This window comes from Triturus cristatus, chromosome 2_2, assembly GCF_964204655.1.
Source record: "Triturus cristatus chromosome 2_2, aTriCri1.1, whole genome shotgun sequence".
In the NCBI taxonomy this organism is placed as follows: Eukaryota; Metazoa; Chordata; class Amphibia; order Caudata; family Salamandridae; genus Triturus; species Triturus cristatus.
In genome coordinates this window covers 630,976,561-630,998,954 of record NC_140582.1, presented here as the reverse complement: position 1 = coordinate 630,998,954, position 22,394 = coordinate 630,976,561, and the positions used below count along the sequence as shown (strand labels likewise).

General features: G+C 43.9%; 1 protein-coding gene across 3 annotated transcripts in view; it reads right to left on the bottom strand.

Moving 5' to 3' along the window:
* AADAT (aminoadipate aminotransferase) overlaps positions 1 to 22,394 on the bottom strand; it is a 286,660-nt gene that overhangs the window by 238,060 nt on the left and 26,206 nt on the right. The gene's annotated exons all lie outside the window — the stretch shown is intronic.

Here is a 22,394-nt window from a genome sequence, read left to right as displayed (position 1 = left end):
TTCTGAATGGTCTCTGTAACGAAGTAGCCAGCATCAATGTAAAGCACGTACAGTTGCCACTTAAGTATAGGAGTATTTATTAAAGGGCACCTCGCCCATCAGAGACCTGGGACAACTGCTACAAGCAACTGTCGCCTGGCTTCTCAGCAGCCTTTACCATTCCATGTTTTATGGTCTACATTCCAAGTTCCAACTTCCACAGTATACCTATGTAAGCAGCATACCACACTTCTCCCCCTTTTTAAACAAAATAAAACGGAATAAACTATATTTAGTGATAACTCAAAACATACTTCAAATGTGATAAACAACTTAAGCTCAACAGTTTACTTCATACTGGAAGAAAATGTGTATATATTTATATTCATATTCCCTACAAGTTCTACAGATGACATAATAGAAAACTGACAAAAAACACTAATTTGCATAACAAAATAACAAGTCCGTAAATCTTTCATTACTTTTGCTATTTAGGCACCGAATACTTTCATTACTTTAAACATAGTCCTTGAGATAAGACCGATATCTACATTTACAAGTGCTTATTTTCCTAGAGATCACTCTTGTTTTTGACAAATCGTTCCTCTACAGTGTCACTCTTCACACACTGTTCTTTACAATCCACTTTATTCTTTAACACTACGACATGACTTTTGTTTCATACCCTTCCATCTTCGGTTTAACAGCATTATTAAAACATTTGACCACACTAGTAGGTTCAGTAAATTTTGACACAGGAATGTTATCTACTGGTGCCTTAATCCTGACCCAAACTCCTACGTTTACTGCACTCTTTGCACACTTTGATTTGTAAAAATACTCTTTTCTTATGGAAACTTAGTTTGCAATCTCTTCACTCACCTACACCATTATTTGTTATCCCTTTGTCCCAAGACATTCAGCCTGGACACAAAACAGTGTTAATAGCTCTATCTTTGAATAATTCAAAAGGAGACTTTCCTGCCGAAGAATGTGGCATCATACGGTGAGCTGAAATACACTTTTGCAGCTCATCCCTCCATTTATAACAAAAATCTCCCTAGATAACTGTATACTTTCTTTAATTACTTAGTTAAATCTCTCCAGGGCACCATTGTTTTATGGGTGATATATCGCACGTTAAATGTAGAATTCCACAGGAACTTAAATATTCCTCCATTGTCTCTGACACAAATCGAGGACCGTTGTCTGATAGAAGAGACACAGAAAACGTACGCTGTTGAAAACCTCACTAAGAAATTTAAGGACAGAATTATACGTCACGTCTTGTACGCAAATGACCTCAACACATCTTGAGTATAGATCCATTAACACTATCAAATAAGGAGTGTAATGTTCACCCCTTAATGGACCTACAATATCAACAGCAACTTCTTGCCAAGGATGATCTAGTAAAGTGTGACACACACGATTGGCTTCTGACGATGTACCAAAATCTTGTCACTAGATTTACTCTCTCTACAATCCCGCACCTCATACTCAAATCCATCCTTGGCCACCACATATCTGCTCTAAATCTCTCTTTGGTTTTTACAATTCCCAAATGACCGTCATGAGCCTCTGTTATTAAACCCTCCCTTAAATTCAAGAGAGGCACCAATCTTGTTACCATTGAAAGCAACCCACTGTCAACCCATGATCTTGTTAAACCCTTGACTTGACCTGACTGAATTGCTTGCATGACCTCACACAAATCACTATCTTTCCTCAACTCCTTCCAAATATCCTGCATCAAAACCCCTAAAGTTATTTCACAAACATTAATATCCTCCTTCTCGTAGTCTTATTGTTGAACCTCATGCCTTTGCTCAACCACCAACCCAGAATAAACAATCCACAGATACATCATTCACTTCAGGTACATGTTCTACTTCAAAGTTGAAGTCCTGCAGTGCTACACCCAGTATTTATTTTTTTTAAAAATAAATATAGAATACCAGAACAAATACAAAGGTGAAAAAGCATCATACCACCACCCCAACCCTGCCCTCCAACCCCATAAGCAAAAATAGTAAGGTTGAATCGAGGTAGAGAGAACCGGTTACATAAAGTTTCTTGATAGAGCATAATCACATAAGAGTGCTTAATTTTTAGCAGCCATAATGAGCTGCAAGCAATGTGTTGTATCAGTCCAAACAACCCTTAGGATGATTGGTTGTAAAGTCAACCTTATAGACCAGCTATCCTAGTGGTAGCATGGACAAGAGCAGTCTTAGGCTAAACTCTGTATGGCATGTGAAGCCAGCCGTTATACCATTACAATCCCTTGAATACCAAATGAAAGGACACCACACCAGGTATATATAAAATTAGAATGTATTTATTCTAACATATACCCTCAGCACTCTTTATGAGTTCAGAGGTCTAAGTACAAACAATTTCTTAAGTAGCATTCGTTAAGTTACACAGGAAAATACAGTTAGGCCCAGGGGCCACTCAAACCATATACTAAGAAAGTGGTATAAGTACCACGTCACGAACAGGGAGTAGGCCTAGGGCATTGCTGGGGCTACCCTACCCTACCAATAGTTAGGAAGTGGGAGGCCCACGGGAAGCGTGTGCAGTGTGGAAACACATATGCGGGTTACATTAAAGTCAATGGGAATGTAACAGTTAGAAATAGGAAGAATAAGGACACTTCCGAAGTAACTAGGAGGAAGCAACTAAAGACTTAGACACTTGGATAGTCAATATCCACTGGAGCACCGGAGTACTCGCGTTACCTCACCCACAGGAGACGGGTGCATAGGTGTGAAGATGTGTCGGGTGTCGTCGCTGGATCCTATGGATGCCTGAAGAACAGATGCTGGCAGGCGGCCAGGAGGAAGATGTCCGGAGGATCCAAGGATGGATCTTGAAGGAAGAACACCTGCAAGCAGAGGGGACAAAGTCTGGGTCACTAGCCAGTGACCGTGTGGAACCAGGAAGGAACCAGGCGATGTCGTGCAGAACACAGGTGATGTCTTGAAGCTTTTCACTGCAGCTGCATGGACCAGGAGGCGTCGAGGACGACCAGAACCAGGGTACGAGCTGCCCCACGAAGGATCTTGCTGATGGCGGAGTCGACGTCCCAATTGGAGTCAACAAGCCTTGGCAAAGGCAACCCACGTGAAATGGGAAATTCGCTTCAGGTGCAGACCCGGAAGGTCTGAGGTGCTTCTCTTTCACAGGGAAGCAAGGGCCAGTCTGGAGGAGCCAAACCAGCGGTGGAAAGTCAAGGGTTCGTCGTCACTGAGGCTATTAGCCAACGGGCAAGCAACCGGACAGACGCGTCGAGCAGAAAGATGCAGAAGGGCCCCACGCAGAACTCGTGGAGTGTGGAGGGCTGATCTTCGGTGCAGATGGTGCTCGGGGTTGGGGCTTCTCAATCCCCAGAGCACAACTTCGAGGATGCCTCAGAAGCTGAGCTGGAAGCTACTCGCCAATTTTCCCAGGTAGCCAGGCCCACGTCTCTCGTCGCCTCCACGGATCTCAGCTTGGCTGTGGATGTGGATCAGGGTCGGAGAAGTCTGGAGGTCAAGGCGCTGGTCGGGCTCTGCAGTCGGTTCCTCGTAGAACTTGGGCAAAGCAAACGGCAGGTCGCTTGTTGGTGCCGGTTTGCACAGGGTGGCCACTCCTTGGCCACAAGGGAGATTCTTCAGTCTTATTGTCGTCGAATGTCGAAGGTCCAGAGTTTCAGTTCAGGATAATCCAAAGTCCTAGGGACTCAGCTCCCACTCTTATACTAATCTGGGAGGCTGGGTTACCTGCTAGGTCCCTCCTATGGGTGGGATCAGGGAGGGGGGTGGTTACACCCCCTTCCCTTTGTCCAGTTTCGCGCCAGGACTGGGGCTGGAGTGCCCCAGCACCGATTTGAACCGGACTATGCATGGGACACCTTGTGTGCCCCAGGCAGTGTCTCGTTTCTTTCATCCCTGCCTGTCCCAATACACTAAGCCCTGTCTAGGGTGGTGCTAGCACCTCCCAGGGCAGGAAACCTATTGTCCAAGCCTCCCTCACTGGAAGGACTCCCAGCAGCAGGAGGTCAGACTTGTGTCCATGGCAGCAGACTCCATTTTGTGATGCTGGGGCTCTGGTTAACTTTAACAGGGTAGTAGGACTTTAACATGTCTTCTCCCTCTAGAAGGGGGGAATACTATCCTCATCGCCAGAAATGGTGTGGGGGTAGTATTCCAAAGTGTTAGACACCTTACACGACATGTTTTGATAAAGCCAAACCATAGTTACCATAACCGCGAGGATTATAAGGCACTTTAAGAGTATATGGTAGGCGATATCATAGAACAGCTATAAGGACATGGTTCCGAAAGCTGCAGACAGGCTCAGCTCATGCTAGAGCACCATCTCACATGTTACCAAGCACTCTGCCTCCAGGATTGTTAAGGCCTGCCATAGGAGTGGCTGAAAGGTTACCCATGTGTCTATATATAAGGTAGGTATAGGAATACTATACCTAAGCAAGGGGTGATTACACGACCGTGCCCCAGCTGAGTGATCAGCCAGTTGTGTCATGATGGGAGGCCAGCCAGGGGTGGCATAATACATGCTGCAGCCCCTGGTAGGCCTAGGGTACACCCATGCCCTGGGTACCTAAGGTACACGGCCCTATAAGGTGATCCTTACCAATTGGGCTATGTACCTAAAGTACATAGTATGAATTTAGAGAGAGAACAGCTGGGCTGTGGGTCTGATTAGCAGGCCCACAGCCACATCTAAGTCGAAAACCAGTGAAGCAAAAGGTGGGGGTGACCATAGGAAGCAGACCCTACTCTCCAACAGTGATGTCCCTGCCATGACTCTTTAAAAGAATCAGATAGGACAAACCTTTAAATAATCAAACATCGCATACAATCAAGATGAACAAAATTGATAAAGAGTCGTTGACTAAAAGAACAAGCATTTGCAATGCTATAGGTCTCGCATTTGCAAGAGTTTGAGCTATTGCCATTGTAAGTGGCAATGCCTTTTATTTATGTGTTTTGAAAACCTGCAAGCGGTGTGTAAACACGCACTTGGTACATATAGTCCTTGCTTACGAGAAGCAATTGCGGGCAGTATCTGCTCCTCTTTTACTGCCTGCCTTGCTTCTCGTATGCAAGGACTATAAGTACAAAGTGCTTATTTACGCAACGCATGTTTTGAATTGTCGTTATAATACAAAACTAAAATATTTCAGCAATTTGGTAAGCTCATCAAGAACACAATGAATGTGGGCATGGGAAGTGCAGATTGTGAGAGTTTCCACCTCAGGTTGAAGAACAACCAATAAAGTCAAAATCCCTTAAATTACTTCTTTCTGTTCCACAATTTTCTAGTTTTGAAACAGGCAGTTTGGGTTGGACTATTCCCATTGGGTACAGGGTCAAGACTGATTTGCATATGGCTGTGTTAAAAAACTGGAATGTCATGGGAACCACAAAAACAATGGATTTAGGCCCAGATCTCTGTACTGGGGGGGAATGTATGACATTGTTCTGCATTCTGTCCATCAAATGTTCTTTTTGCATTTGTCACCCCGAGTGGGGTGGGTATGCCCAGACGTGTGTGTTGTGCTCTCCATGCCACTGGAGTCAAGCTATCCTGGCTGATGAGGGGTGAAACCCCAAAACCGGTCGTAGGATGCTTGTTTACAGCCCAGGGAGGACCTGGCCTGCAGTTCGGGCTGTACTGTTCCCATTGGGCACAGGGTCAAGACTGATTTGCATATGGCTGTGTTCAAACAGGAATGGCATGGGGAGCAAAAAACAATGGATTTAGGCCCAGATCTCTGTACCGGGGTGAATGTGTGATATTGTTCTGAATTCTGTCAATCAACTTCTTTTTGCATTTGTCACCCCGAGTGGGACGGGTATGTCCAGGTGTGGGTCCCGTGCTCTCCATGCCACTGGAATCAAGCTATCCGGGCTGATGAGGGGGTGAAACCTCGAAACCGGTCCTATGATGCTTGTTTCTAGCCCAGCTTAGCTCCTACCAGAGAAACGTCCAAACAACAATACACAGTGATTTAGCCCCAACGCTACACTGTCACAAACATACTGTTGAGAGAGGCTGTGGGTGGAAAATTAGCTCCAGTGTGTGAGCAGATGATTATGCATCTGACAGTCACGCAGTTTGTGAAAAAAAACATTTTAATGCTTAAACTGCATAGAATTGTGTATCCCTCTTTAAAACGTAGACCTAATGCTGCCCTAGTTTATATATCTAATTGTAAACACTGCCATTGGCCAAGCAAGAACTTCTTTAACCTGCTTGTAAGTGTGTGCATGAGTGAGTGAAAGAGAGTGTGAGTGTGTGTGAGTATGTGTGTGGTGTGTGTGAGAGAGACAGAGTATGTGAGGAAGAGTGAGAATGTGTGGGAAAGAGTGTGTGTATGAGAGAGAATGTGTGTGTGGGTGTGGGAGAGAGTGTGTGTGCGTGTGTGTGAGAGAGTGTGTATGTAGTGGAGAGTGTGAGTGTGTGAGAGAGAATGTGGGGCAGAGTGTGTGGGGCAGAGTGTGTGTGGGAGTGTGTGAGAAAGAGATATGGCCACAGCAGCAACCATGAGGGAGAGGATGCACCAAAAAGTTGCATTTACACAAAGAAGCCAATCCACAGACCCCAGGAGCAAGCTGTCCCGACTGTATACACTGCTTAGGGAACCAGAAAAGAAGTGATTCCTCCAGGACAGAGGGAGAGTGATGTAGGAAGAGAAACAAGATAAATGCTGGCAATATTGTTGCACGCAAACAGCAATGGTATCACTTAACTACAGACTGCGTTTTAAATGCCCACAGCTGGTTTACCACACACTAAACAAGCTCCATAAAATGTAAGCCACAGTCAGACATAGGTGTCCTCATGCCATTTTTAGACATCTAGTCTGACAGTATTCCCCTGTGCCTGTGAAAACATTCTTAGAACAAGTGTATGATAAATTGTCAGACACAACAGGAGATTCCTTTGAAAAATCTCAACTCCTGGTTAAGAAGTGATACCAAGGTCGGTCCGGAGATGTACAGCAATGTAGCATGGCCTAGCCTTGTCATGCTACAGAAGAACAGGTCCCCATGTGGAACATTGGAACATTAGATGAAAGACATGATTACAGAGTGGAAATATATGCTTAAGTGTAACCAGTGAAATCCTGCCCACAAGATACTAGATAACGGTTGAGAGTGTATCTTGAGGCAGGCTGGGATGAAGTGAAGTCTCAGGAAAAAAAACGTTGTTATATCTGGAACTACATATGATGAGAGGGTGCCGCCCTCAGCCCTGTTCAGTGGGACTAGGAGCAGAGCAAAGGGGCAACAACCTTTATTGCAATGGTAGGCAGCAGGGCTTTAAGTGGGATGAAATAACTGGGGGGTCACTCATAGGGGCGTGACAGGTATAATTAAGGGTGTGGCATAAAACCTGTTAGCTAAAAATCCGCAATTAACATAGTGTGCCGCCCAGTGGTATTTTGCTGCTTCTGTCTATTTATCCAGATATATAACACAACAAGTAACATTACACCTACAACAAGCCAGGACTATTGGCGTGGTCAGTGGTAGTAAATTGCATTAGATAAATAGGCAACAACTATGACTTCGTTGTATATCATTTTGAAAAATGTTTCATTTCTGGTTCGCGAGGTTGTGGCGTATGTCTAGAGCTGCTGACTTTGAGCTGAGAGAGCAGGATCGAGCCTGACGTCGGCTCAACATCCTGTGATTCAAAACATGAATATGTCCTCGTGTGATGTAACTGGTGCTCATGAAAACGCGCTCCAAGTTTGCGCTGCATACAACAGAAAAATTAGTGTCTTTGAAGTTTCATCAAAAGTAGTAACGGGTGGTACTTTTGCAGAGTTACGTTGTTTTTTTTCACCCTAAGGGTAGGCAGGCTAACAAATAATGGTGACATCCTAGCACTGACTCAAGGGCACACACGGGACAAACAAAAGCACACAAGACATGAAGTGTCCCTGCAAAAAAAGACACATTATTTGCTGACCAAGCTACAGTGCACACACACACACATATGTGATGTCTCACATGTGTAAACTGTAAGTACACAGACACGCAGGACACACAGAGATGTCCCCACGCACACCGTAATACCCTTATTGCAAAACACAATGAAGTGTCACCTCCGCACCCCTTCTTCATATGCTCACCTCCACCACGCTCTCGGCTCAGAACCATCTTTGATTGGGGTTGCCTCCACCTCCGTTCCAAGAGAGAACCCTGTGACCTTGGCGCATAGAGAAGTGGATAAGAGTAGAAAGGGGTCCGCAGAGGGGCCTCTCAAGCAACGGACGGCCGGCGCTGCACAGAAGACATTCACCCATCGCCAGGCTCCTAGTAGTGCCCTTAGGAAGTTCGCGGGGGAGGAAGAGCAGTGCAACAGGAGGCAGCCGATGACTGCAGACCCACAAAAAGCTGCACTTCCCTGCATTAATGAACAGTGTGTGCTATTTCCAGCAGACCCGTGTCCTCTTTAGCAGCACTCCTGAGCTAGCATACTTTAAACTCTAATGCTTTTGTGTGGGAGGATTGTCTGAAAAGGATATGTTTCACCAAACACAAGAGTGCAAAACGTAAAAGTTTCCAAGGCACACACATAGGCATCCAGTCCAGTACGTTTTTTGTTTCCATTTGGACACCTCACCCTGTAGCCTCGCGTGCCCCGGGAGTGTTTATGGGCTTGCAGGAGTGTCAGCTCGTTCCATGTGTTTGGCAGAGCCTCGGCTCAGAAGCACGTGATTCTTTTTTGTTGACTGTCTAACCGAAAAACACGTGCCATACTGAAAGAAAGCGCAGCGCCTGTGTTTATAACAGGCGGCACTGAAAGCGACGCTATTGTAAAAAAAAAAAAAAAAAAAAAAAAAAAAAAAAAAACACTCCACGCCCGCGAGTGGTGCGCCCGCGCGCCACAGCGAACATGCGTATTTAATTATCACACCCGTGTCTGGGCACGATAATTGAAACCACATGGCCTTTGGTGCGCGTAATAGACACCAATAGGCCATGGGAGGAGCAATGCGCCCGCCTTTGGCCTATTGCGTGCCATCTTTGTGAAAAACACGCATGCAAAGGCCAATCGCGGACGCCAAAAGGAAAAGCACACGCACGAGTGTGTGCGATTCCACGCTCCGTTTTGGAACCCCAGACAAAAGGACTCTTGCTAGGCGCGAGACCTAAAAAGGAAGGGAATTTGCTTTACAGGGGCCCTAAGAGTGTGTCTGACTGAGCCATGCAGTTAAGGGTTCCCAAATAGCCAAGCCCTTCTTTTTTCCCCGGATACCTTTTTTCGCAAAGATAGCCTTCTCGAGGTGACAAGTCGTGACTAGTCGGGCCAACCAAAGGGAGAACAGTGGAGGGTTTGGATCTATCCATGACGAAGCTATACAGATCCGCAGTATTGTCATGGCTACAAAAATAAGAGCTCCACCACTCTTTCTGTTGACCTTGTCTTGTGTGCCTAGCAGAATAATCGTGGGGGTTAACGGAATATCCTGAGAGAGAACTTTCCTTAAAAAATCTTGTATTTTTCCAAGAAATGTGCTAGTTTCGGACAGGTTGCGAACATATGTACAGAGTCTGCACTTAACTCGGAGCACATAAGACAGGGAGTCCCTTTACCTGTTCCCCATTTTGCAATTCTGCTAGGTGTGATGTAAAGAAAGAAGGCGGTCTTAAAAAGTTGTGCCTGCAGTTTGGCCGACAGCAGGTTGCTCTGGGCAGATCACATCACACGATAAAAGGTATTTTAGGGAGTATCCAGCTTCTGCTGCCATTTACTTGCTATCTTGAACAGGTCATCGGGCATTTGGCTATTCAATGTGGTGTAGATGTATCCAATACAGGTTAAAGCGGGGTGCTTTAGTTTGTCGATAAGATCAACCTTTGTGAACCCAGCAGATCCACCAGCCTTACGGGTCAAGAAATCCCTCATGTCAATATACTTTAAGGCCTCCTGTTCCCTCAGGTTATATTGAGTTTTAAGGTCAATGAATGACTTAATTCCTTCGGTGGTAAACAAATCTCCCAGTTTTAAGATTCCCACTTTATACCAGTCTTGGAGATAATAATAATAATACTGCCATTTATAGAGCGCGAACAGCTACCTCCGAAGAGGTGTCCCGGCGCTATAGCAACAGATAAGATCTCCCCAAAATAGCTGGCAAGCTGGTATTATTATTAATAGGAAAGTAAAAATTCAGTCAGCCCAACCCATAAATTCTATGTATATGGTTGGAAAAAAAATGATATGCACTCATCAGGGTCTTAAATCTAACCCGTCTGTAATATCCAAATGTCAATTGTCACCACAGGCAGCCCGCGCCTCCTCCCCAAGTAATAGTTGGAAAAGGGAGACGGTAGTCCTGTGGTTGAAGTATAGGGATGTTTGTGCAGCAGTTCCATGCTATACTGTAGAACCGAGGCCCAGTAATACAATCTTAAATTAGGAAGCGCCCATCCCCCTCTCTACCTGGGAAGGGAGAGCAGCTTAAAAGCCCGCCTAGGTTGAGAGTTTGCCCAGATAAATTGAGAGAAGAGTTGTTCAAATCTCTGAAACATTGTTTTTCTGATCTCAAGAGGGATAGCGCTGTAAAAATATAGTAGTTTGGGGAATTAGGTCATCTTGATAACGTTACACCGCCCCACTATATTCAAGTGTAAGTTGTTTATCCGGTTAAGTGCTCTTTTAATTTCTACTGCCAACGGGATCAGATCTTCTTCTACGATCAGGTCGGTGTTGATTTCTTTATTTAAAATGATCTGTGTTTTTCCTTTGAGTTCATATCCCAAACTCTTGAGCCTCCTGTTCCAATGCTAAAATGGCCGTCTCAGGATAGGGAGTCACCACGGCCACTTCATCGGCATAGGCCATGATTTTAGTGTCCCATTCGAATCTACTCACAGCCCGAACTACTTGATTGTTTTCTATTTTTTTTAATAAGAGGGTCTGTATATAGAGCGAAGAGCAGCGGAGAACAAGAGCAGCCTTGGCGAGTACCCCGTGAGATTTCAATCTTCTCCGTCAATTTCCCAATAATTCAGATGCTGGCTGTGAGATTAAGATAAAGAGCTTGAATGGCTTGAATTGCCTTAGGCCCAAAACACATCCTTCTCATGACGCCCCAGAGAAATTGCCAGGAGACCCACTCAAATACTTTTTCAGCATCAAGTAAAATTAGCATCATCGGGTCTCCTGATATCTGAGCTGCGTCAAGTAGAGTGATGGCCCGTCGGATGTGTTCAGTAGTACCTTTCTTGGGGATGAAATCGTGTTGCCATTTCGACAACAGGTTTTCTATTCTTAAAGATATTCTAGACGCAAAAACCTTAGAATATATCTTAAAATCGTAGTTGATGAGGGTAATTGGCCTGTAAGAGCCCATTTCGAGTGGCAACTAATCCTTTTTCGGGAAAATTGTGATCTTGCCATTGGACCAGGAAGCAGGTGGAGAAGCCCCGTTAAATATGAAGACTACAAGTGAAGTGAAGAGAACTCTTATTTGGGTAGCAAAGATATTATAAACTCAGCTGGGATACAATCGGCACCTGCCGCTTTCCCATCTGGCAACTTGCTAGGGCTTTGGCGATTTCTTCCCAGGTCGGAGGATCTTCTATTTGGTTGTGATGTTCTGCACTGAGTTGAGACAGGGTGATTTTATCTAAATAGTTAGAGATCTCATCCTCTCTCAAGTCCGATGGCCTGATGTTCTCCTCAGAGTAAAGATTCTGATAAAACTCTCGAAATGCCCTTAGGATATTAATCGGGTCATTAGTTATCTCTCCGGTAGAAAGTTGAATCGAGAGTATTTCACTGGCTGAAACCTGCTGTCTGGTTCTGAGAGCCAATTGATGACCGATGAGCCCACTACACTCATAGATTTTCTCACATGCAGAAGCCCATTTAGTTGCCACCTTCTCTGCAAAAAATTACCCAATTTCAGCCTTAGTGACTGTCACTTCAAGTTGAGCAGCTTCAATTTCAGCCTCCGTTTGTACTGCCTGCGTTAATTTCTCTTCTGCCTTTTTCAACTTGTCTTGAAGTTTCGAAATCTGCATCTTTTCTTTCTTATTTTTCCTTATGGAGAATTGTAAGGTCTTGCCCCGGATACACGCATTCAATGCGTTCCATACCATCATACTTGTGGCTGACCCTATAGTTAGCCCAAGGAACTCTTGTATCCACCCCTGCATGTGCGTTCAGTATCCAGCATCATAAAGTAAGGCTTTTTCAAAGCTCCAATTCGGAATCTCCCCGCTGGTTCCCAACCCCCGATGTTTAAGATAAGTGGGTTGTGGTCTGACATAAATCACGGAGCAATATCTATAGAGCACTCTCGGACCAAAGAGGAAGAAACCAAAAAACAGTCCAACCTTGCTAGAGAGATGCCGGGCTGCAAAGTATGTGTATCCCGGCTGGGTAGATTTTAAGCTGGCCCACACGTCGCTGATCCCATGAGTTTGCATAAGACTTAGTGCAGCTTGATATACTTTGGGCTTCCTACCTACGTAGGACCATTGATCATTCGCTTTCCAGTTACTGGGTAAATTGATGTTCAGGTCACCACAGATAACAATTGGGAGGGGCCAATGGGCAAGTTCTCCTGTGATCCAGTTAATTACCCCGGGGTCCTCAGTGCTACTCCCGTAGATGGGACGTTTATAAGGAACAAGGAGACCCTAGGAGTCAGAAGGGACCGAGGGTGTAATTATTATTATAAAGGAACAGTGGTCCCATTCAATTCGAATAGATTAAAGTGCCACAATTAGTTCAATGAAAAATTGGGTTTTTATGTTTAAAGACAATGCAAAAATAACTCAAAAATTGTTTACTGTAAATAGTGAAAAAAATTAATAAAACAGTGAGTGAGTTGGTGGCAGAGTAATAGGAAATCAGCCGATTTCCGGTACCCAGGCAAGTGATTTTAAAAGGTGACTTTTTGGTGCTCAAAGGTAATTATTATCAAAAAGTCAATAAAACATTTCATACTCCGACATTTCAATTTTGTAATACACTGGAGTTTAGAAATGATTGTCGACGACGTTTCGATCCCTTAACAAGTATCGGGATCTCTTCAGGACAAGGAAATGATAATTAATTGCCTGGGAGAAAGCAGTGAGAGGATGATCCAATAAATTAGTAACTGTTGCGCAGCCGCGCCAGCCAAAACTAGAGAATCCTAGTGTTGTGGTCCGGAATGGGGTAGAATTGGAGCCAGCGATAAAGAACGGGAACCAATTAGGATGAAGCGTCCCGTCAAAAGCCGTCAGAACCTGGGCTCTACGGATGTTAGAATTCCGTGTGAACTGATAGGTGAGCCAGGGGAGCGGCGAAGAGTACAAAGGAATTGGTCCAAAAAGGGCGAGTCAGGTCTTGTTAATAAGCCGATAGGATTTCCGAGGCAGCCCGGTCGGGCTTGTGGATAGATTCGAAAACCTACATACGTGGGGCGGAAGTCAAGAAAAAGCGAAGGAATTGGTAAATTAGTAACGACGCAGGCCGCATAACCCACGAGGACCTGGGGAGCTTGCGAGGATCAGGCTAAGCGTCAGGGTGCGGACCCTGATTCTCTAGTTTTGGCTGGCGCGGCTGCGCAACAGTTACTAATTTATTGGATCATCCTCTCACTGCTTTCTCCCAGGCAATTAATTATCATTTCCTTGTCCTGAAGAGATCCCGATACTTGTTAAGGGATCGAAACGTCGTCGACAATCATTTCTAAACTCCAGTGTATTACAAAATTGAAATGTCGGAGTATGAAATGTTTTATTGACTTTTTGATAATAATTACCTTTGAGCACCAAAAAGTCACCTTTTAAAATCACTTGCCTGGGTACCGGAAATCGGCTGATTTCCTATTACTCTGCCACCAACTCACTCACTGTTTTATTAATTTTTTTCACTATTTACAGTAAACAATTTTTGAGTTATTTTTGCATTGTCTTTAAACATAAAAACCCAATTTTTCATTGAACTAATTGTGGCACTTTAATCTATTCGAATTGAATGGGACCACTGTTCCTTTATAATAACTCCCGTAGATGGAGCATAAAGTGAAAGAAAAATTGGGAGGTAGGCAGCATTCCGCTATGAACCATCTCCCAAGAGGATCGGATTTCATACAGTCAGTGAGTGTCTGCTTTGTACCATGACCCCTACCCCTCTTATCTTCGCACCCTGTGAAGTCCCCCCTACAACTCTATACCCCAGTGAGTTCAGTAGATGTTTCTGCGATCCCTCAATATGTGTTTCCTGAAGACTAACAATATCTGGCCCCAGTGAGCGCAGACCCTGTGCCACCTTCTGTCTTTTCAGGGCGTCATTCAGGCCACATATGTTAACTGAAACAATTCTAAGGGTACTTAGCTTATTACTACAAAATATTTATCAGCTGGTCAAGTTTAAAACGACATACAGATTGTGTACCCCACATAATCAGAAATACAATCAATTTTATCCTGTATGCAGAAATGCCTTAAGAGTTCCTTATCTTCTGTTGCAACAAACTTACTCAATTTGCTCATTTTTTCTTTTTTTCAATTTTTTGCCCTTTTGATTCTCTTATCTTCCAATATAACTTTGCAAGAGCTAAAGCAAATACAGGAGTGACGAGTGTCATTAATCCCTCCACCACAATGCTGTTAACCTACCACCCCTCCCGATCCCACGCCCCCTAAATTAGAGCAAACAGGAAAACCCTGAGTGATGGTTGTCAGAAATGGATCCCTGCCGCCAGGCCACGCCGTATACAGCAGCCAAGAGAATTTGGCATATGCCAATACTTGAAGAAATGTAAGGAGAAAAGGAAGAAACCAAGGAGAGAAAAAGGAGTGAGAGAAAAAAGGCCCCCCCATTTAAGAACTGATTTGCCAAAGCCCTCTATGTGTACGCCTCATGAAACAGGTAGTAGCGGGGAAGATCAGAAAGATCGAGAGAAAGGTAATGAAGTGGGAGAATACTAGATTTAATAAGTTTCTCTTAGACAGAAGTATTTCGTTGATGTGCCCGCTGAATTTCCAGCCAGCACGTCTATCCCGGGATTCACGCCCATGCGAAGTACTTCACTCCAAAGTAATTTTGGGACTTGTCAAATTGCCACGAGTTCCCGCCATTGCCAGCAATCAACGCCCGGTTAATTCCACCTCCGTGCCGACATTTGGCACGCCGCTCTCCTTCGAGATGAGCTCAATTTAATTCCGGCTCCCATACAACATTGACGCACGATCATTTCGGCTCACGTGGTGCCTACCCACACGCCGCGTTCTTCCGAGACGTAAGGATCACCCTTCGACAATTCATATTCAGCGTCCCGGCACACGCCGGTTTTCTAATTCTACGTGCTCTCACTCGAATGTCCTGATGAGGATCTTTAATTGAATAGATCGAAACGCCATGGACCACATAATCAAAGCTCCCTGACTATAACGAATTAACTGGGAGTCTTTGAATTGTTTTTTAATGCAATGAAAGTTTTATTGTCACTAAGCACTTCACTTCACGCACTGTCACTTATGTGTGAGCACCGAAATTCCTTTTTTTTAAAAAAATGGATGATATTCCTTTTGTGATGTTTAATAAAATGTGATGTCTTCAAAAAAAATCCTGTGTCCACACATATATTGCCCACTGAATCCAATCTGGTTCCAGTATTTGGTAACCTTATTTGAGTTAAACTTAGTTAAATAATTAGTAGCCTTGCTACTCGAGGGAGGACCCTTCAGGCCTCACCAAGACCATTGTTTTTTGTAAATCATACTACTACCCCAGGTCACAGTATTGTGGGGTTCCCTTGTTCTCAAAAATGCACCCTTGTAATTTTTGGGCAGCCCCTTTAGCTAAACGACTATCAGAGCGGACCTCTTCTTGGAATTCCTTGATTGAAGCTGAATAGAGGCTAAAGATGGTTCTGCCAGGGACTCTGGTGTGGTTTTTAGGTTTTCCCAAAGCGGTGTCTGATCAACATCTTCGCCAGGGGGAAAAGACATCTGAGAGTTTGAATAGTCCCACTTAAGCTGGCTGCGTCTTTTTGCCTTGTCTTTTCGTCTTTTTCGGGTGCTGCACAGTTCCAGTGTATTTGGAGGGATCAATGCTATTGTCTTTGCTTGAGCTGGTTCCGCCTTCATCTGTTGTAGATAAAGAGCCATCCGACACGGAGTAGAATTTTTCACCGCTAAGCTCAGGAGTCCAGGAAGTTTGGGGGCCTGGGTTTGCTTCCAAGCAAAGGATATAATTAGTGGTGTCGGGTGTTGAGAGTTTGAACCCTCCCTCTGGTGCACAGATTGTCGGAGCAGAGTCTGGAATTAGGGCTGCAGAAGCACATGGTGCCGTTATTCCAAAGTCCACTATGATTCCGGTGTTTCCTTCAGTAGGTACTGGGGTGGGAGTAAAATTAGTGGGGTCTGTCCGTCCTTCTGTGCCTTCCTGTTGTCCCCTTGGGGTCACAATTTCCTCGGGTTGAACAGAGGCACAGTTTTCCTTCGAAGTAGTTGTTGATGATTGCTTGTCTAATACTGAGCAATCAAGTTCGCTCTCGGGGGAGGGGGAAGAGTGCGGAGTCTAGTGTAGAAAGTGGTGCCTTAACTCCAGAGAAACGTTTAGCAACAGAGGGCTGAAGACCTGCACCTTCCTTTATGGCTCCACCCCCCCACCCCAAAGTCTCCCTGTCGCCTTTTTGAAGCCCCTGGCCTCCTGTTTACCTTTGGGTAGGTTGTCCGTAACTACAGCATCCCCTTGGGCGGCGCTGGCTTGGGCAGCTTTCGTTTTGTTGCCTTTGTTGATTTTTGCACCCATGGTCAACATAATCCGGCTCCGCTGCCGTCTCCCTTTCAGACGTAATACCAGCGTAATGGAAACTGATGAAAACACAGAGGCAACAATGTAGCAGAGCAGCCAGCAGTTGAGGAGTTTCTGAAGCGCTCTTGCAAAGGTGAGCACCCCGCAACCGTTTCCAGCATCCAAGTCAGTCCCAGTGGTCTGGTAGTAGAGACCGATACCTTGCGTTTTTTCGCTTTCTGGTTCAGCATCACTGGTCAGTCCACATAGCCGATGGTCGATGTGCCTCCGGCACGGCGTGAGCGGCTGAGTGGCGTGGACTCGCACTGACAGCATCTTGCTCCTGAAGTCCCAGTTTCTAATTCTGGATGATATCACATCAAACACTCTCTTCAGAAAAACATCCTTCATGGGCTTGAGACCTGTACATACTTTAAATGCCGTTCCCCACACAAAATTCCGAAAGTTGTTAAAAAGCCAAAAAATGAACAAAGCATCCTTACCATCTCTCTTTTGTTTCAAAATCGACCCAAGTCCCTTTGAACTTGCATCAATGACAATGCATCTTTCTTCCCGTGAATATATGCTTGTCAGTTGGGTGCCTTCCTGTACTCATTCTTTAAGTTCACAAATTGCTGTTAACATTCTGCAATCCGTATAAACTCTTCATTCCTTATCAACTGCCTCCTCAAATGTACAGATTTTTCACTACATTGTCTATGAACTTGAAATGGTACTACATCATACCAAGAAAATAAATAATTTCTTCCTTAGACAACTGATCTGCAAAGCCTACAATGGTGTCCACCAACTTCTTTTCCGGTAACACACCTTCACTAGAAATGAAATGTCCTAAATAATTAACTTCCTTTACTAAGAATTTACACTTCTCTTGTTTTAATGTCAAATCAACATCAAGAAGCCTCTGTAGTACCCGTTTTGCCCTGGTATTCTGCTCAGAAATGCTGCTTCTATAAATCAACAAATTATCTTGGTAACTTTTCACTCCTTTTAATAGAGATGTCATCACTCTCTGGAAGAAGGATGCCTTTGACACCAGTCAAAATGGCATCCTTCTAAATTTAAATGCACCCATGGGAGTGATGAAGGATGTGAGCTTCTGTGAAGTTTCAATAACTCCACCTGATCGAACGCTGAGGTAAGGTCAAGTGTGATAACGTACTTCGCCCCTGCCAAGGATGACAGAATCTCATCAATATTTGTGAGGGGAAACTAATCAACAATGATCTCCCTATTTAACGCTCTCAAATCTATGCAAAGCCGGATACCTCATTTATCCTTTTTAGCAACAACTATTGGAGCTAACCACTCTGTTGCTCCAACAGGTGCGATTATTCATTGATAAAGTGAATCATGCATTGCAAAAATTAATTCTTCTTGAACTGCCAATTGGAATGCAGCTCATTTTGGCTGCTACAGGTACCGCCCCCATCTTTAATCTTATCTGATGTGTGTAACCCTTCAAACACTATCTAACTCCTAAAAAAATGCAAAAATTCTGTTACAAAATTTATGTGACTTGATTTCACTTCTTAAATATGCACTTGTCGTTCAGCCTTGGGATTGAGTGCAACACCTAAAAGGCGTTGATGTGGCCCCAAGCAAATCATCTCCTTTCTTTGAAACAAACCTTACCAAGTAAAAAAGTTTCCTCCAACTCAATACATGGTTCAAAATAACCATGCATACTTATGGGTTGTCCTCTGTAACCAACCATCAATAGCATGCAACTTATTTTTACTTTCAAACCACTGTGTATACATCTTGCTCGCAATTATGGTTAAGTGTGAACACAAATCAAATTTCATGTTTAATGTAACCCCCTCTACTTTTACAGTACCCCTGGGATGTTCTCCCTCCAAGTCTTTAATTTGAAAAACCACTTCATGTGTAGCTGTTTTAGTATCCTTCATTGTTCTACACCTACAACACATACTATGAGGACCTTTCTTCTCACAGCGATGACACGTTACATTTTCAGCTGGACAAATCTTTGCACTGGCCATATGGCTACTTCTTCCCCAACGACAACATTTACCCTCAAATTTCACACGCTCTTCTTTCACACCCACTTTACTTTTCACCTCACAATCTTTTCAACCTTATCAGAATGCAAAGCCTTTTTATTGTTCTCAATTCTTAACTCCGATACACATTTCGTCATGTGCTTGACCCTTTTCACAACCAGAATCACCTTCTCCAACAGTGGCTCATCTTTCAGCCAAAGTTCTTCTCTGACTTTATCAGGTCTACACCTTAGCATTAATTGGTCTCTTATTCCTTCTTCAGTAGACTTCCCCCCCCCCCCCACAAACCTCCACTCCAAACTTGCAGATAGCAGCAAATATTTTGAGACTGGTCACAATTTCTTTCACAGACTCATCCTTGCCCTGTTCTCTTAGTCCAAAATGGTATCTTTCAAGTACAGTATTAACACATGGCAAATAGGGACGATCAATTTTCAAAATACACACGTCATTCATTTAAATCTTCTTGCTCTACACAACTCTACTCTGGTAACTTTTCCAGGCCCTCTTGACCTTATCCATCAAGACAATGCAATAACATTGAACATCTCCTTTCTGCACTCAAATTTGTTTAGCACAACTAAGCATAGTGCCATAACATTGTCTTCCATTTGCTCCATCCTACTGTTGGCTCACCTGGGCTACTCAAAAATAAAGTAGGTGGTATAATGTTCTGCATTGTACACTACTTGTACACTACTTGTAGAAGAACAATTCTAATCACAAATATGAATACATTTTAAATACCATACAGGTCACCACCCACCTCTACTTTTACAATACACTTCACTGAAAACAACAATAAAACAATTTAATGGTGTACGTGTAATTCATTTAACCCACAACAAACCGCTGATGAAATTAAAGCTCTTACACTTGGTAAATCATAGTAATCATTCAAATATAAACTGAGTAACCAATACAATCAAACCACACAGTCAGTGTCATGCCAGAATGTTGAGGTGTGCCTGTCACCATGACAAAATACACTTGCTGCTTTTCACCTTAAAACTCGCTGTAGTTCTGTAGACAACTGCAGGTGTCCACCATACCCACTGACTTGCTGGTGTGCCTATCACCTTGACAGCCAAAGCACTGCATAGACTTGCACAGTAATTGCTCAATGCCACTAACACTTAGGTGTGCCTGTCACCGTCACAGACAAAGCACATTTGATGCAATAGAGAACGCAATGGAGTGTAGGCTTGACAGCCGTCCCTCACTGCTTAGAATTTACTTCAATAGCGTGCAGATACAACTGCCTCCTGAAGGTGTGCCTATCACCGTGACAGACAATGAGCTCCAAAGCTCACAACGTTACAACTGAAACTCAACTGCAGAATTCCCAAACAACTAAAATGGAGGAAAGACGCACACTGTCCTACGTGCTTTTTGCTGGAAGTTTGACTTGTATTATCGGTGGGAATCAGGGTCTACGTCGTTGTTACAGTGTTGTGTTTCCCGCATTGCCCATTGTAGATTTCCCTGTGTTAGCCTAACTGTGCACATTACAGACCTCATCTTCATTTTGCACACGTTACTATATAAACACGCTGGATTTTGTGCCACATTGTACTTTCACACAAAACCTGCATATATTGTCGGGTTCTGTTCTTTTCCAGGGATTTAGTGTAAACACCACAGACAAGGTCAAACAACAATGTCCCTTGTTATTCTTTCTGGCCAGGCACTAGCACATAGACATAACACAAAAACGCTGCTGTTGTTTATGCGCACAAGTCTTGTCATATAGATGAGTACAGAAGACAACACACAGATGAAACAAGAGTTCTGAGACAAGATCTTTGATATATACTAATTTAGCTTTAGTAGCAGGAGAGTAGGGTTTAGGCTACTCTGTCCTATATAATGACAGGGCTGTTCATGGTATATTGTTTATTAATCAATCGAACCATATTTTTAGTATGTATTTGTTATTTAATTGTGGCACGAATACTGCATTTCAGAGCACAACAGTTTAAATATATTTTCTGAACTTCCTTCGTGTCTCCTATTCCTCTTATTGTGGACGAGTACAAGTAATAGAGCGAAAGTGTGTGTTATGTTACCGCAATCCCTAAGTGGGTCAAGAGTGTTGTGTTCTAGGGTGCCAATTCACTTGTTTCTTGGGTAAGGTTAGCAGGGCAAGTGAATCACTATACCTAGTCTAACTCGAGCTCATGGATACTGAGGTGGTATGGTGACTCAGCCCCTACATACTGATACTCCATGGTCCCAAGCATAGTTCTGTTCCTGAGCAGAATCCCTGCAACATGGCACCACCAATGTTTTGGCTAGGTACTTACTTGCGGGAACCCTGAGTAGTGCTTGTGCTTGTCCACAATACCCTTAAACCTTTTATCGGAGATGTCCGTGGTGTTAGGGACTTTATTTCCACAGTTTTTAGGGTGCACCTACTGCTATTGGTTTTTCAAGCTTGAATATTAAAAGGTTTTACACCTTGATTGTGCTACACTTTCAATCCTTTTAGGTTTTATTATGGCTCAACCTGTAGCTATTGCTGTTAAATTGCCGCTCGGCGGTAACTCCGCATTTAATGCAACTCGGAGTTCCTAATGCAGGTGCTGCTGTTATTTTTGTAACTGAAGAGGACGTGGCGTTCCGCTTTGAGGTTTGTTACTGTTGGGTCATGTTCCCGGCTGTTGATGCTAATGATAATACTTTTCATGAATACACTATACCTCTGGTTCCTTATGACTTACACCCATTTGCACTTCCAGAAATTCTTCTTACCATCTGGGAGCACCAGACTTGATTTGATGGCACTCTTCCCCACGTGCTTGGCACTATCCGAATGGGCCCCTTAGGTATTGAAGGGGCCACATGGCCGGCACTAGTGGGCTATACCCCGTATCCAGCTTTGGCTAATATACATCTAGTGCAAACATTTGCTTTATACAGTGCACTTGTTGTCTTATGTAGACACATGACCCAATTCATTGCACATGCCCTGCTGGCTGGGCCAGATAAAGGTGTCCTGCAAGGACAACCTAAAGTGCCTGCAGCTCATGTTAGAAGTCATGTAATTGTTCATTCAGTTATTGCCAAATAACCCACAAATACCCTTTTGAAATACCTAAAAAACAGATCTACTTGAAATTGTGTTTCATCTTACGGGACCACTAGACAAGCACCTAATTTGGACTATGTGCTTACCTAATGGCCCGTTTCCTCCAATAGCAGACTGCAATACCTGGGGAACTATTTTTGAGACTGTTTACACTCTTTATCATGGCAGTCCCTGGATGGCCTTTTGTTTCCGAACGTCCTCAAACAAATACAAAATGAACATCGGGCAGGTCCTACCCTTGATTTGGGGATGAAACTTGTCGGAATTTTCCTATTGTCTCAGAAATTATTATTTTTAATGTTAAAGGTTAAGCAGCACCTTTGGCTATGTGCCAGCAACTTGCAGCTGTGGCAGTTGCCAACCGCAAGCGCGAGTGTCCGTTAATTATTGCTAATGTTTATACGACTTTGTGACATAATAGTTTGGGAACCAGGCCTTCAGTAGTACCACCTGGCAAGCCTGGTTCTGACAAGCATGCCAAAGCCACCCGTGAATTTCCT